Consider the following 13,476-nt stretch of genomic DNA (forward strand, 5'->3'; position numbering starts at 1 on the left):
TTTTTAAAATATCTCAACCCTTGAGTCAACTTGCATATGCAGGATTCGGTGCTGTTTTGCAATGACACTCTTTTTGTCGTGTGTAATAAATCCAGCAAGCCCTTTTCTTTACGGCGGCTTCACTGCCCCTCCCTAATAGCCCATACTATGTCTTTGCTTTCTGCAATTGGTGTTTTCCTCTTGTTTCCTGTTGTCCCCAGCCCCCATCCTTATTCTCTTGGTGTTGTCCTTTCTCTGTGGAATCTGATTGTAGGTCAGCTCAGCCTCTGACTGAACGCCGAACTCACCAGGAATTCCATGTTTTTTGTTATTTCCCTCTTTCATCTCTCCTTTTTATCCTCTGTATGTTTATATGAAGCAGATTCATAAAATAAAATACATTGTCCAGCTGTAAAATAGTACAGTGGATCTTTTTTTCACTCAAGCCCTTGATCATAAGATGAGCAGAGAAATAAGTTAAAAGAGAAAATCAGAAAAGAGTTATGAAAAGAATTTCGGCATGTTTCACCATAACGCTGGATTATAACAAAATGGCTCTTCAAGAGCTCCTCTGGGTTTTGCAAATCAAAAGCATACCATTTGACCTAAACACTAGAGTAACTAGTGCTAGCTTTTATATTGGCTTGAGAAATAAAAAAAAAGACAAGCAAATATCAGTTTGCACAAACATATTTAAATGCATGTTTCCAAACTAAGTCAGCATGGGTCTCTTAAAGAAGTCCCCCTGGCTCTTGTAAGGTACACATTGGAACTGGTTTTGTTTCATGGCTTTAGGACAGTATACATATTCACATTAGGAATAGACAGGAAAAGCAGCAAATATCAGTTTGCAGTACTTCATCCATCCATCCATCCATCCATCCATCTTCAACCGCTTATCCTGCGTACAGGGTTGCGGGGGGCTGGAGCCAATCCCAGCTGACATCGGGCGCAAGGCAGGGTACACCCTGGACAGGTTGCCAGTCCATCGCGGGCCAGTTTGTAGTACTTCATCCATCCATCCATCCATCCATCTTCAACCGCTTATCCTGCGTACAGGGTCGCGGGGGGCTGGAGCCAATCCCAGCTGACATCGGGCGCAAGGCAGGGTACACCCTGAACAGGTTGCCAGTCCATCGCAGGGCCAGTTTGTAGTACTTTTGAAATATAATTGAAAGTTCTAAAGTTCTTGATGTTGAGATGAACAGACAGAGAAGAAGAAAAACAGAAAATGAGAAGAGGGCAGGAGAGAGAGGACAGTGGGCCAGTAAAACAGAATATATTCTGGTTGTTGCAGGAAATGTGGTCGGCCTGGGCAACGTGTGGAGATTTCCTTACCTCTGCTACAAGAACGGTGGAGGTGAATCCTTCAAGCTGTTTTAGAAGAGATGCATTATTCTGACTGTAGTGAACTGAAATAATGTTTGGTTGTATTAATGATTTCTGTGTGAAAAGATGTCACTTAGGCTAATTAATATGTAATTTCCATGAGCATACATGTCTCTGTATTTATTGTATAGGTGCCTTTCTGGTGCCATATGGTCTGTTAGCCGTAGTATGTGGGATACCTCTGTTCCTACTGGAGACCTCAGTTGGTCAGTACACCCAGGAAGGATTCATCACCAGCTGGAGGAAAATTTGTCCACTGGCACAAGGTGAGTTGATATGAGTTGAACTAAAATGTGCTGTCAAAAGAAAGAGATAAAAAGCCAATATAGTTTATACAATAAATTAATATTTTCTTCAAAGATTATTCAAGCTGTTTTGCCAGTATTTAATGTCTAATCAGGTTCTGTTGTTTTAACTGTGGTTTGTATTTCTACTGTAGGAATAGGATTTGGACAGCTGACGATTTCACTTTGTTTCTTCATCTACGTTTTAATTGAAGCTTGGGCTCTGTTCTACTTGGTGTTCTCATTCAGATCCCAGCTTCCCTGGGCCCACTGTGAGAACACCTGGAATACAGGTGAGGCTATTGAATCTACTTTAAGTTGTTAAAGCTTGGAACATTAGCTAGTGTCTAACTCCATAGCCACAAAATTTGACCTAAAACCCAGTGGTCAATTATACTAAACATTAGTTGTGGATCACTAAAATGATAAGCCACCGGGTTGCCAGTTTAAAACACATAAATACACCTTCACATCAACTTTACAGTTTAAAGCCTTCAATTCACTTTACCTCAATGAAATTCTTGTTTGTCCCCAAACCAGCTAACTGCCTTGCTCTTCAGACTTTCAATTCATCTAATGTGACTACAGATCAGACTAACACCACCTCTGCTGCAACTGAGTTCTGGGAGTGAGTCTGATCTTTTTCTTTGTAGTAGTGTATCAGTATTTCACTTTTGATGCATTAATGCCATGATTTATTTTAATGTTTTCATGCTTTATTCACATTAGGAATGATTTCGGTTTTTCACTTTTCCTGGTTCTTTGAAATTAAAGCAAGAACTGTTGTGTTCAAAAACATTTGTCAAAGATAATTGACTATTAACATTTGCATAACCTCACATTTTGTTGGACATTTGCAAAATTGGCAACAGCTATAGTGATTCAGTGTAATTTCAAACTATCAATAACTAAAACAAATGATGTTTCTACATATGACTCTGCAAATCCCAACCTCACACATCCTTTTCCAGCACTTTGTGTCACATCATGGGTACCTTGTAAATTTCTCCTCAGACGGCGGGTGCTGGCCATGTCTAGAGGCATTGAGGATCTGGGCAGTGTGAGGTGGGATCTGGCTTTGTGTCTTCTGGCCTGCTGGGTGTTCTGCTACTTCAGTATCTGGAAAGGTGTCAGATCTTCTGGAAAGGTCCTGGCGAAACTCTCTTCTCTTTATCTACGCATATAATCATCAGCAACCTATAGTCATTACTTCTTTCATTTTGCAAACTATACCATAGCTTTCGGGGGAGCTCAGTTTTGGTGTGTGTGTGGGGGGGCAGGCATAGTAATAATAATTATAATAATGAAAATAAGTTATTATTATTATTATTATGTAGCCATTTTTCTACAATTACTCTTGACACGACAGCTGCAGCTGAGTTTGTGACCTGGCCTTTCTTTATTCTGTGAGAGGGAAGAATTTAGAAAAGTTGCGTGACGTGCAGAAGTACATGTATCATGCATAATATTCATCCAGCCAGAGGGAACGATCACAAACCGTTCACAGCGGTCATACTAGCGACATAACCCGTACTGGAGAGGGAGTGGGGCGGTGGAGCATAGAGGGACAGGAGATTGTGGAGCGACCGGCCCGCTGTGTATACTATATCTCATTCCCTCTGGCTGGATGATTTCTGAAGCACCGGATTTTGCGCATGGATCCATGATGATAGAGAAATATAGAAATTAATGGCAATAAAGCATGCTGTCAATATTTTAGAGACTACCCAAAATATCACAAATCATGTTTTTCGGAGAGCTGACGTCTTATTGAGGGGAGCTAAGCTCCCCTGTAGTTCGCGCAGTGACATCTTTAACAATTTCCTTTTCATTAAAGGTCGCATATTTTACGGCCACATTCCCCTACGTAATGCTCCTGATCCTACTCATCAGAGGCCTGACTCTACCTGGAGCTTGGGAAGGGATCTACTACTACCTGTATCCAGAACTGAAGCGCCTGGCTAACCTTGAGGTGGCATTTTTATTTGAACCCAATTTTAGAATTCCCTGGGCATTAAAAAAGAGGAATAAGTCATTTGATGCATCTCACTGACAGGCCAACATTCTGTTGGATCTTAATATAATCCTTCCATTGTGCTATCATCCATTCTGAATCTGACCTATATTTTCTGACGTTACAGGTCTGGATAGAAGCAGGATCTCAAATATTCTTCTCCTGCAGCCTAACTACAGGGACTGTAAATGTCCTAGGCAGCTATAATGACTACAACAACAACTGTTATAAGTAAGTGTCAGATATCACAGCTTTGATATTGTACTGTGTTCGAAGGTTTATCCAGATAGGGTTGTAATAGCAGCAGGCTAAGCGGGGTAGTGCAGATAGTCCTCTCCCCAGTAACATTTTCTAGCTCCTCCTGGGGGATCACAAGGTGTTCCCAGGCCAGATGAGTTATGTAATCCCTCCAGCGAGTGCTGGGTCTACCCCAGAGTCTCCTCCCTTATTAGATGCCCGAACCACTTCAACTGGCTCCTTTCAATGCAAAGGAGCTCTGTGCTACCACTGGAGGTCAGTGCTCCTCACCCTAAGGCTGAATCCAGCAAACCTACAGAGGAAACTTATTTAGGCTTGGACTTGGTTTAAGATACTAGAAGACGTCTTCTAGAACCAAGTCCAGTTGCCCTTGACCTCAACCTTCGTTGGACAACAGTCTGAACCTTTCTCTGAGCAACTCTCAGTCTCTCTGGGGTTTGTGAGCACCCCCACACCCATCTGGCACCTCTCAACCTGGCCAACTCCGGAGATGGAGAGTGTCCAGCCCCTTTTCAGGAGTTTGGTTCCTGGACCAGTGCAATGCATAGAGGTGAGCACAACTATATCTAGTTGGTTCTGCTTCACCTCCCATACCAGCTCTTGGTCCTTCCCTGCCAAAGAGGTAGCATTCACATCCCTAGGACCAGTCTGCCATGCTAAGAGCCAGTGTGCCTAGGTCCCTGCCTTTGCCTGCCACTCATTTACATTTACATTTACATTTACTCATTTGGCAGACGCTTTTATCCAAAGCGTAGCTCGTTCCACCATCGTGGTGTCACAGATGAGAATAGCCGGGACTGGGATTGCTTTGTGTGAAGGGATGGCAGAACCAGGTGGCGTTCGTTGGAGGAGCGTAGCGGCCGAGAAGGAACGTAAGTTTGTATTATGGAGTTTAGGTAGATGGGTGCAGACCCAGTAGTCCCTCTGTATGCAAGCATTAGTGACTTGAATTTGATTCTGGAGGCCACGGGGAGCCAATGGAGGTCACTGAGTAATGGAGTGACATGAGTCCTTTTGGGCTGATCAAAAACCAGACGTGCTGCTGCGTTCTGAACCATTTGTAAGGGTTTCACCTCACAAGCTGGTAGACCTGCTAGGAGGGCATTGCAATAGTCGATGCGAGAGATAACCATGGCCTGTACCAGAAGCTGGGTGGTGTACTGAGTGAGGTAGGGCCTGATTTTCCTTATGTTGTATAGAGCAAAGCGGCATGACCGAGAGACAGTAGCAACATGGTCTGAAAAGGACAGCTGGTCATAAATCATGACACCCAAGTTTCTCACCACCTTGGTTGGAGTGATGGTTGCGGAGTCAATTTGTAGTTTGATGTTATGGTGGACAGATTGCTTGGCTGGAATGACCAAGAGTTCAGTCTTAGAGAGGTTTAGTTGAAGGTGGCAAGCCTTCATCCATGCAGATATGTCTGATAGACAGTCCGTGATCCGTGCCGAGACAGTGGGATTGCCTGGCGGGAAGGATAGGTAGAGTTGCGTGTCGTCTGCGTAGCAGTGGTAAGAGAAGCTGTGTGAGCGAATGATCGGCCCCAGTGAGGTGGTGTAAATTGAGAAGAGAAGGGGCCCAAGAACTGCGCCTTGGGGCACCCCTGTGGAGAGGCAGTGGGAGGAGGATAATTGTCCTTGCCACAAAACATTGTAGGAACGCCCCGAGAGGTAGGATTTGAATCACAGGAGTGCTTTACTCAAGATGCCCATTGCTGAGAGAGGAATTCTGAGACCTGTTTGAATACTGCCTTTTCAATAGTTTTGGATAAAAAAGGTAGAAGAGACACTGGTTGATAGTTCTCAACTTGAGTTGGGTCAAGTGAGGGCTTTTTGAGCAAGGGTGTAACCCGAGCCCTTTTGAAAGTGGTCGGGAAGGTTCCTGAGGCCAGAGAAGTATTTATCACATGAGTGGTTGTCGGGACCACAGTAGGAGATATGGCTTGGAGGAGATTCGTAGGAATCGGGTCCAGTGGACATGTAGTTGGACGGCTACGGGTCAAGAGTTCTGATACTTCGCTCTCTGTGAGAGGAGTAAATGAGGAGAGTGAACAACCACTGACCTGGAAGGGCAGAGGAAAAGATGTAGTAGAACTGCTACAATGGTTGAGTTTGAGTGTTTCAGAGAATTGGCTGGTTATAGCCTCCACTTTGCCTGTGAAGAAGGCAGCAAAGGTATCAGCAGACAAGTTTGGGGGTGGTGGAGGTGGAGGAGGATTTAGTAGCGCTTTAAAAGTGGAAAATAATTTCCTTGAGTCAGTGGCACTGCTTATTCTGTCATTATAGAACGCCGTTTTGGCAGCACTGATGCTTGTTGAGAAGGAGGATAGGAACAATTGGTAGCCCATAAGGTCGGCGGGGTCTTTGGTTTTTCACCATTTTCTTTCAGCCGCTCTGATATCAGTAAGGAGCCCACGGATGGTATCAGTTAGCCACGGGTGGGGCTGGTTTGGGCGAGCAGGCTTGGTGGATAGAGGACACAGGCTATCCAGGCACGAGCTTAGTGTACAGCACAGAGATTGTGTGGCATCATTGACCTCAAGTGAGGAAAATGTGTTGAGGGTGGGTGAGTCATCTTGCAAAGCACACCGCCCCAATAGCTATACCTGCACGTCAAAATAAAAGACAATATATTAAAGACACACTTACTTCCTTGCTCTTTTTGACAAGGGTCTACTGTCTTTCTGTGACTCATAGGGACTGCTTTTGGCTCTGTCTGCTGAACAGTGGGACCAGTTTTGTTGCTGGATTTGTCGTCTTCTCAGTACTTGGATTCACGGCTCAGAAACAGGGTGTTACAGTGGACAATGTGGTTGAGTCAGGTACAATATATACAAAGATTTCTCTTAGTAAATAGTCCAAAGCTGAATACAATGCTCTAACATAACTAAGTATGTAGCATATGTATGTATGGAGTATCAACTTTCGCCTCGTTCACTTCACAGGTCCAGGTTTGGCCTTCATTGCTTACCCTCAGGCAACAGCTATGATGCCTTTGCCACAGTTTTGGAGTGTCTGCTTCTTCCTGATGCTCATTCTGCTGACAGTTGATACAAATGTAATCTGTCACATAACCAATTGACAAATAGTAGACTTGCTTCAGACACAAATGAAATTGTTTGTTTATTTTACTGGTCCCCAGTTTGTTATTGTGGAGAGTGTTATCACCACAGTGAGCGACATGTTTCCGAAGTTGTTTCGTGCACCAGTGAGGCATGAGATCTTTGTCCTCATCATCTGTATATCCAGCTTCCTCATAGAGCTTACCTTGGTTACGGAGGTAAACAAAAACAATTACATGAAACTTTCTTTATAAAACACAATAGTAAAATATTTCATTTTAAAAATGGTTTCCAAATGACGTGTTTTATTAACATGTTGTCCCTTCCTAGGGAGGAATGTATGTATTTCAACTTATAGATTTCTATGGCTCTACCAGAGTGTGTCAGAATTGTATGGCTATTTGTCAATGCCTGGCTGTGGGCTGGATTTTTGGTGAGTCAGATAACTTATTACTTAAAGCATACAAAAAGTCTGGCATTTTTTCTATATAAACTTTGTATATATAAAATAAAAATAAAAAGGTAAACAGCTTCATGAGGTAGGGTACCAGTGCTAATTGCTTACGCTGTCTATGGCTTTTAGCCACAGGGTTGTTACTGAAGATGTGAATCTTTAAAAAGAGAGTCAAAATAGTGCATTTGTTGGGGACTATTTTCAGTGGTGGATTAATACACATATTGGTCTTTTCATGGAATTTCTTGTCTGCAAGAAAATGGCAAATATCACCAACCTTATTATTTAGATTTATACCATTTTGACAATATGACTTTTATTTGAACTTCCATCAGGTGCTGACCGCTTTTTCTAACATCATTGAGGATATGACAGGACAGAAACCTTCTGTTTTCTTCAAACTGTGCTGGAAATACATTATTCCTCTGTGGTCACTGGTGAGTCAGGAACATTTCTTTGTTTCTACCAATCATTTTACATACTTTCATTAACTGTCGCAGTTTATTCAGTTTTTGCCAAACCAGTAGAGCTGGATTTTGTGCTGCTTGATATGCTCAATTACTATGTATGCAGTTTACAATTTAATCTTCCAGCATCATCACATCTTGACTTAACTGGCCTGCAAACTCTATTTGTAACTGTAACTTTTGCATTGCCAAAACTATCTTTTCCGCCAGAAAAAACTTCAAATGGTTATGTATCTCTATAACTTCACAGATTTCGTTTATCCTGTACCTGGTTGATTACAAACACCTGCTGATTAATGACTTCTACATTTACCCTGACCCTTTCCTCTGTTCTCATGGTGCCACTGTGGGCAGCTGGACAGATGTGTTTGACAGCAGGAACCTTCAGACAGGTCAGTGTCTGTATCTGTTAAATCCTAAACAGCATGCTGTAGCTTCTGTCACTCAATTTTCTGCATGTGCAGCTGTTGTTTTTGGTATTGATCAATTAGCAGGTCTGAAGAGTCTAAAAGATGACCCAAAATGTCCGTATGATTATGGTAGTGTTTAAACTTAAGCTACTTGTTTTACTGTGTTCCAGCGTTTACCTGTCCTTTGTCGTCCTGCTGAAGCTCCAGCCTGGCGAAGAAGAAAAATGGGAGAGGAGGGAGCAACTGTTGAACTGACAACATTCGCAGTGACTTCTTAGTGTGGCCTCCAAAGTCAAGTTAACTAGACATTTCAGCTATCACACTGTATATAAGCTTATTGCAATCAGTGTAACTAAGATATTTGAACGGCAAAGCTCAAAATTGTGCTAAAACAGCCCAAATTAAACCCAAACAACCAAACATTTGTCAATTCTTTTGTGGCTTTTTGTTTTATTTTAATGTAATCTGCAACTGTTGGCCAAACAAAACAATACAAGAGGTCAAGAGGAGAGCTGGAAAGTTGTGAGAGGGGTTTCTCAGTATTTTGTGAAATCTTGAATAGATGAAAAATCAGAATCATCACTTTGGTCATGTATGTGTACACACACGAGGAATTTGACTCAGGTCTTGTGTTCATACGCAGAACAAGCATAAACAAACAGAACACTGTTTTAGACTGTTTCTTAGCTCTCTTAATTGATGTAACAGGGAAAAGTAAGACAGGTCGAGCTTAGAGTCATTAGCTGAACCCACAAGTGTTCACGGACCTTCCAGCTCTAGTTATTTCTTACATGTTCTGTCCTTGTTAGGGAGACAACAGTTAGACTAATAAGGAAGAAACAGTAGCTCAGGCGTCAGGCTAGCAGATATCAGTGTTCTCTGGGATGGATGTTTACAAGAACTCACTGGCTCCACATACTCATGGGTAGTGATAGATTCCAATAAGATGAAGCACTGGAGTCTAAACATCAGATAGATTAGTTTTCTAGGTTAAGGCCAGCTAAAGGCGACCTAATAGGGAAACCTACAGGCACTCGGGGGAATACAGAAACATAAAAGGGACCAAACGACGTTACGCTTCAGATTTGGTGTTGGCATTTGACGTGTTCACATGTTGTATGCTGGCTCTGTATCTCCTGGGCTGGGCTTTTAAACCATGCTATATTAAGTCTCCATCAGTCTCTGAAACCTCTTCACACCTGAACCTGGCTCACAATAATTCATCAACACAGGTGAACGTTCAAAGAAGAGTTGTGGATCATGTATTATGTTATTTGGTGTAATTTTCTATTCCAGTAGCCTATGCCATCATCACCGCTCTGATCTGTGGGCGTAGCCTAAAACAACTTATAGAGCATAAAGTCAGCCATTGCTCTTTACAGCAGGACACAGCAGATCAAATTGTGACCACACTGTCCACTTAAGACCATGTTGGTATTTTACTGTTTCCCATCACAACTAAGCTGCCATTTAACACAGACGTGTTTACAAGGTGATGTTACTAGCCTCAGCCAAGATTTGGTTACAACACTAGACTAATGCTAGAAAGAAAAAGATAGAAAGCAATCAATTGACAGTGACTATTGATTATTAAAATGTTGATTAAGGGGCCAACTGGGCAATAAGTAAATATGAAGAATCGCATATTCAGTCAAGTCATAGTATGAATAGTATTTTACCTTTGAGAATGAATTAAAGTTAACCCGGGTCACCAGTTTGAATGGGCCTGACGGAGCTGATCACATTAACATCAGCCAGTGCGAGCACAGCAAGAGATGTACAGCCAGCATCAGATACAAGCACCTCAGACTCTAATGGAATTGTTGCTGCTCCACCAAATTGAGGTCCATTCAGACCAGCTTTCGAGGAGGTTTTCTTTCAGGCTTATTACATATAGACTTAAAAGAGTGAGGATTGTAGTGAGAGCACTACGGTGTCAGGTGTGACTGTACAGTAGTAGCAAATTGTTTACATGGCTCAGAGTCAGGTAGGAGGGCCCCAGGGAAGTCAGGGCCAGCTCTGCTTGTAAAGTCACTTTAACTAGACATTTCAGTTGTCATATAAGCGTCTGGTAATCAATGTACTGTAGCTGAGATATCAGTGAATTCAAGCTCAAAGTTTTGGATGCGATACGCAACGATTGCGGCTCGGCCAACTCCAGTTACCTGTATCATGTCAGCAGCCCAGCTGACTCCTGGACCTGCTGTTGAGCCACAGCAGCTGATCAACTCCGCTCTACTGCAGCTACCCCTGAACTCTGCTCTGGTTGTGCCTTTTTTACGTCAGTCCCTTTAACCTGTTGAACTATAGCTGCCCCCTGGTCTTGCTGGGTGGCATCCATCCACCTCCGTTGTCCCCTTTGATGCTGCAGCTCCACTCCAACTTTACTCCCCCGACTCTGCTGAACCGCTGCTTCCCCCGGATTCTGCTGAACAGGTTTCACCTGGGCTACTGCTGACCCCAGTCTTGGAGTTACTGCAGTTTTCCAGGTTGTCCAGTTGCTGGTTTCCAGCCCAGCTGTCCTGTCAGTGACCTCCAGTCCTCCTGTCCTGTCGCCGGTCTGTCACGATCCTGTCCTGAGTGCTGTGTTTTTGTGTTTTGATTCGGAGGGTTTGGTTTTGTACCTGCAGGTTAGGCTTGTCATCTGTTTCGTTTAGTTCTGAGTTTATTCATTTATCAGTTAGGTATCTGTTATATAATATATGGTCTTGTATCCAGTCTTTGTGGTCTCTGTTGTTCTGTTTTTTCGTCTCCCCTAGCCACCCTGTCTTATTTGTTAGAATCCCTTTTGCTGTGCTGTTAGTTTAGACTTAGTTTTAGTTTGCTTGTTACCCATAGCGTGCGTCTTCTGCCTGATGTTATTGTTTGTCTGGTTATCATCTGTCAGCTGGTGTTTAGTGGTGTTTTGGTATTTTGCTGATTTCAGTTCTGTTCCAGTCTCATGTATTAGTTTCTGTACCATCATGCTCGAGTTCTGTCTGCTTGTCTATTTATGTTCTCTGCCAGTTTCATTAATTAATCTGATTTTGTTCATTCTGCTCTAGTCTCTGTGTAGCCTTTATTATTATTCATCCACATCTTACTTAGTATCTGTCTTGTCTCGTATCTTAGTTCTTAGTCCTGTACCTTAGTTCATGTCTTAAGTGTTCCCTCCTGGTCTGTGTACTTCGGAGTTTCGCCCATGTCTATCTGAGTTCTGTTTTACCTTAGCTTCAGTCTGTTTTTGCTGGTTGTAGTTCTTGGTGATCTGTCTGCTTGTGTCTTTATTAGTTTATATTTATCCCTCTGATCTGTTTTGTGTTCCGTAACCTGTGTCATGTCTGTTCCCTCCAGTGCCCCTCTGCCTGGCTGTCTCTCTGTTCTCCCCTCTGCTCTCTCCCTGCCCACCTGTGTTGCTCCCGCCCTGCCCGTTAGTCTATGTGTGTGTGTGTGTGTGTGTGTGTGTGTGTGTGTGTATATACCTGGTGTTTCTGTCTAGTCTTTGCGGTGTCTTGCAGTGTTTTTGTCGTGTGTATATGCCCTGTCTCCTGTTGTCTGCCTTGCTCGTCTGCCTTGCTCGTCGTGTCTCCCCGTTTTCCTGCTTTCTGGATTATTTTCCCTTCTTAGATTTTCTCTGTTTGGATCACCTTCTTTTTTGGACTTTTTTTAATTAATAAACCTGTTGAACTGTACCAGTCAGCCTACCTGTCCTGCATTTGGGTCCACCAACCACCTCTACCCTACACCCACCGTGACACGGTCCTCAGCCCAGCAGCCTCGGTTTCCTTTTCTAGTGCTTCGCTGTCAGTCTTCAGTCCTGCGCTGCCTCTGGAGAATCTCAGCCTTATCGCCGGCCTCCTGCTCGACCCCCTAAGGCCCGGCAGGAGGGTTTCTGCCCTTGCTCTCGGCCCGGCTGACCACAGCCCTGATTGGGTTGTCAGTCCAATCCCCAGGCCGCCCTCCTGATCAGCTCAGCCAGTCAGTTCAACCTTCATGTCATCCCCAGAACTGTTAAGTTTCCACTCCCAGCCCTCTGAGTCTCCCTGTCTAGCCCCATTACCTGCTACAGATCACCCACCAGGGGTCCCTGGTCTGGCCCTTTTCACTGGGCATACATGCAGCATATCTCTATTGACATATCCTAGGTGCCTTACTGGTGCCATATGTCAGCTTTGCTGTGGCATGTGGGATACCTCTGTTCTCTGTTTTCAGCTCAGCCTCTGACTGAACTCTGAACTCACCAGGAAGTCCACACGTTTTTTTTATTTCCCTCTTGTATCTCTATTTTATCCTCTCTCCTATATTTATATGAAGCAGATTCATAAAAGAAAATACATTGTCCAGCTGTACAATAGCACAGTGGATTATTCTTTCACTGAAGCGCTTGATCGTATGATGAGAAATAAGAGAAGAAAATCAGACAAGAGTTAAGAGGAAAGGTTTTGTACTTTCACCATAACGCTGGATTACAACAAAATGGCTCTTAAAGAGCTCCTCTGGGTTTTGCAAATCAAAGCCCACCATTTGACCTAAACACTAGAATGAAGTTTTTATATTTAAAATGATTCAGGATCAGTCTCTTTAAGAAGTCCTGGCTCTTGTAAAACAGGAAGGTAGGCCTCTCCACACTGGAACTGGTTTTGTTTTATGGATTGATGGCAGAATATATTCAAATTAGGAAAAGTAGTAGTACTTTTAAAATATAACTGAAACCGCAAGTTCTTGATGTTGAGATGAACAGACGAAGAAGAAGAAAAACAGAAAATGAGAAGAGGGCTGGAGAGAGAGGACAGTGGGCCAGTAAAACAGAATATATTCTGGTTGTTGCGGGAAATGTGTTTGGCCTGGGCAACGTGTGGAGATTTCCTTACCTCTGCTACAAGGACAGTGGAGATGAATCCTACAGACTGTTTTTATAGAGTTCCATTATTCTGGCTGTAGTGAACTTAAATAATGTTAATATTGATGATTGGTGCAGTGAAAAGATATTACTTCATTCATTTGTAATTTCCATGTCCATACATGTCTCTGTATTTAAAATATATGTGCCTTTCTGGTGCCATATGGTCTAGGTTAGTTGTAGTATGTGGAATACCTCAGTTGGTCAGTACACCCAGGAAGGATCCATCACCAGTTGGAGGAAGTTGTGTCCACTGGCACAAGATAGGGCATCTTTTGTTT

General features: G+C 43.2%; 1 pseudogene; it reads left to right on the forward strand.

The window, feature by feature from the left end:
* Positions 1–1,212: 1,212 nt before the first annotated feature.
* On the forward strand, positions 1,213–12,261 carry LOC119902959 (annotated as a pseudogene).
* Positions 12,262–13,476: the final 1,215 nt, after the last annotated feature.

Source organism: Micropterus salmoides, unplaced genomic scaffold (genome assembly GCF_014851395.1).
Source record: "Micropterus salmoides isolate LMB-PRFRI ecotype aquatic unplaced genomic scaffold, ASM1485139v1 Ms_hic_scaffold_14, whole genome shotgun sequence".
NCBI classification, from domain to species: domain Eukaryota; kingdom Metazoa; phylum Chordata; class Actinopteri; order Centrarchiformes; family Centrarchidae; genus Micropterus; species Micropterus salmoides.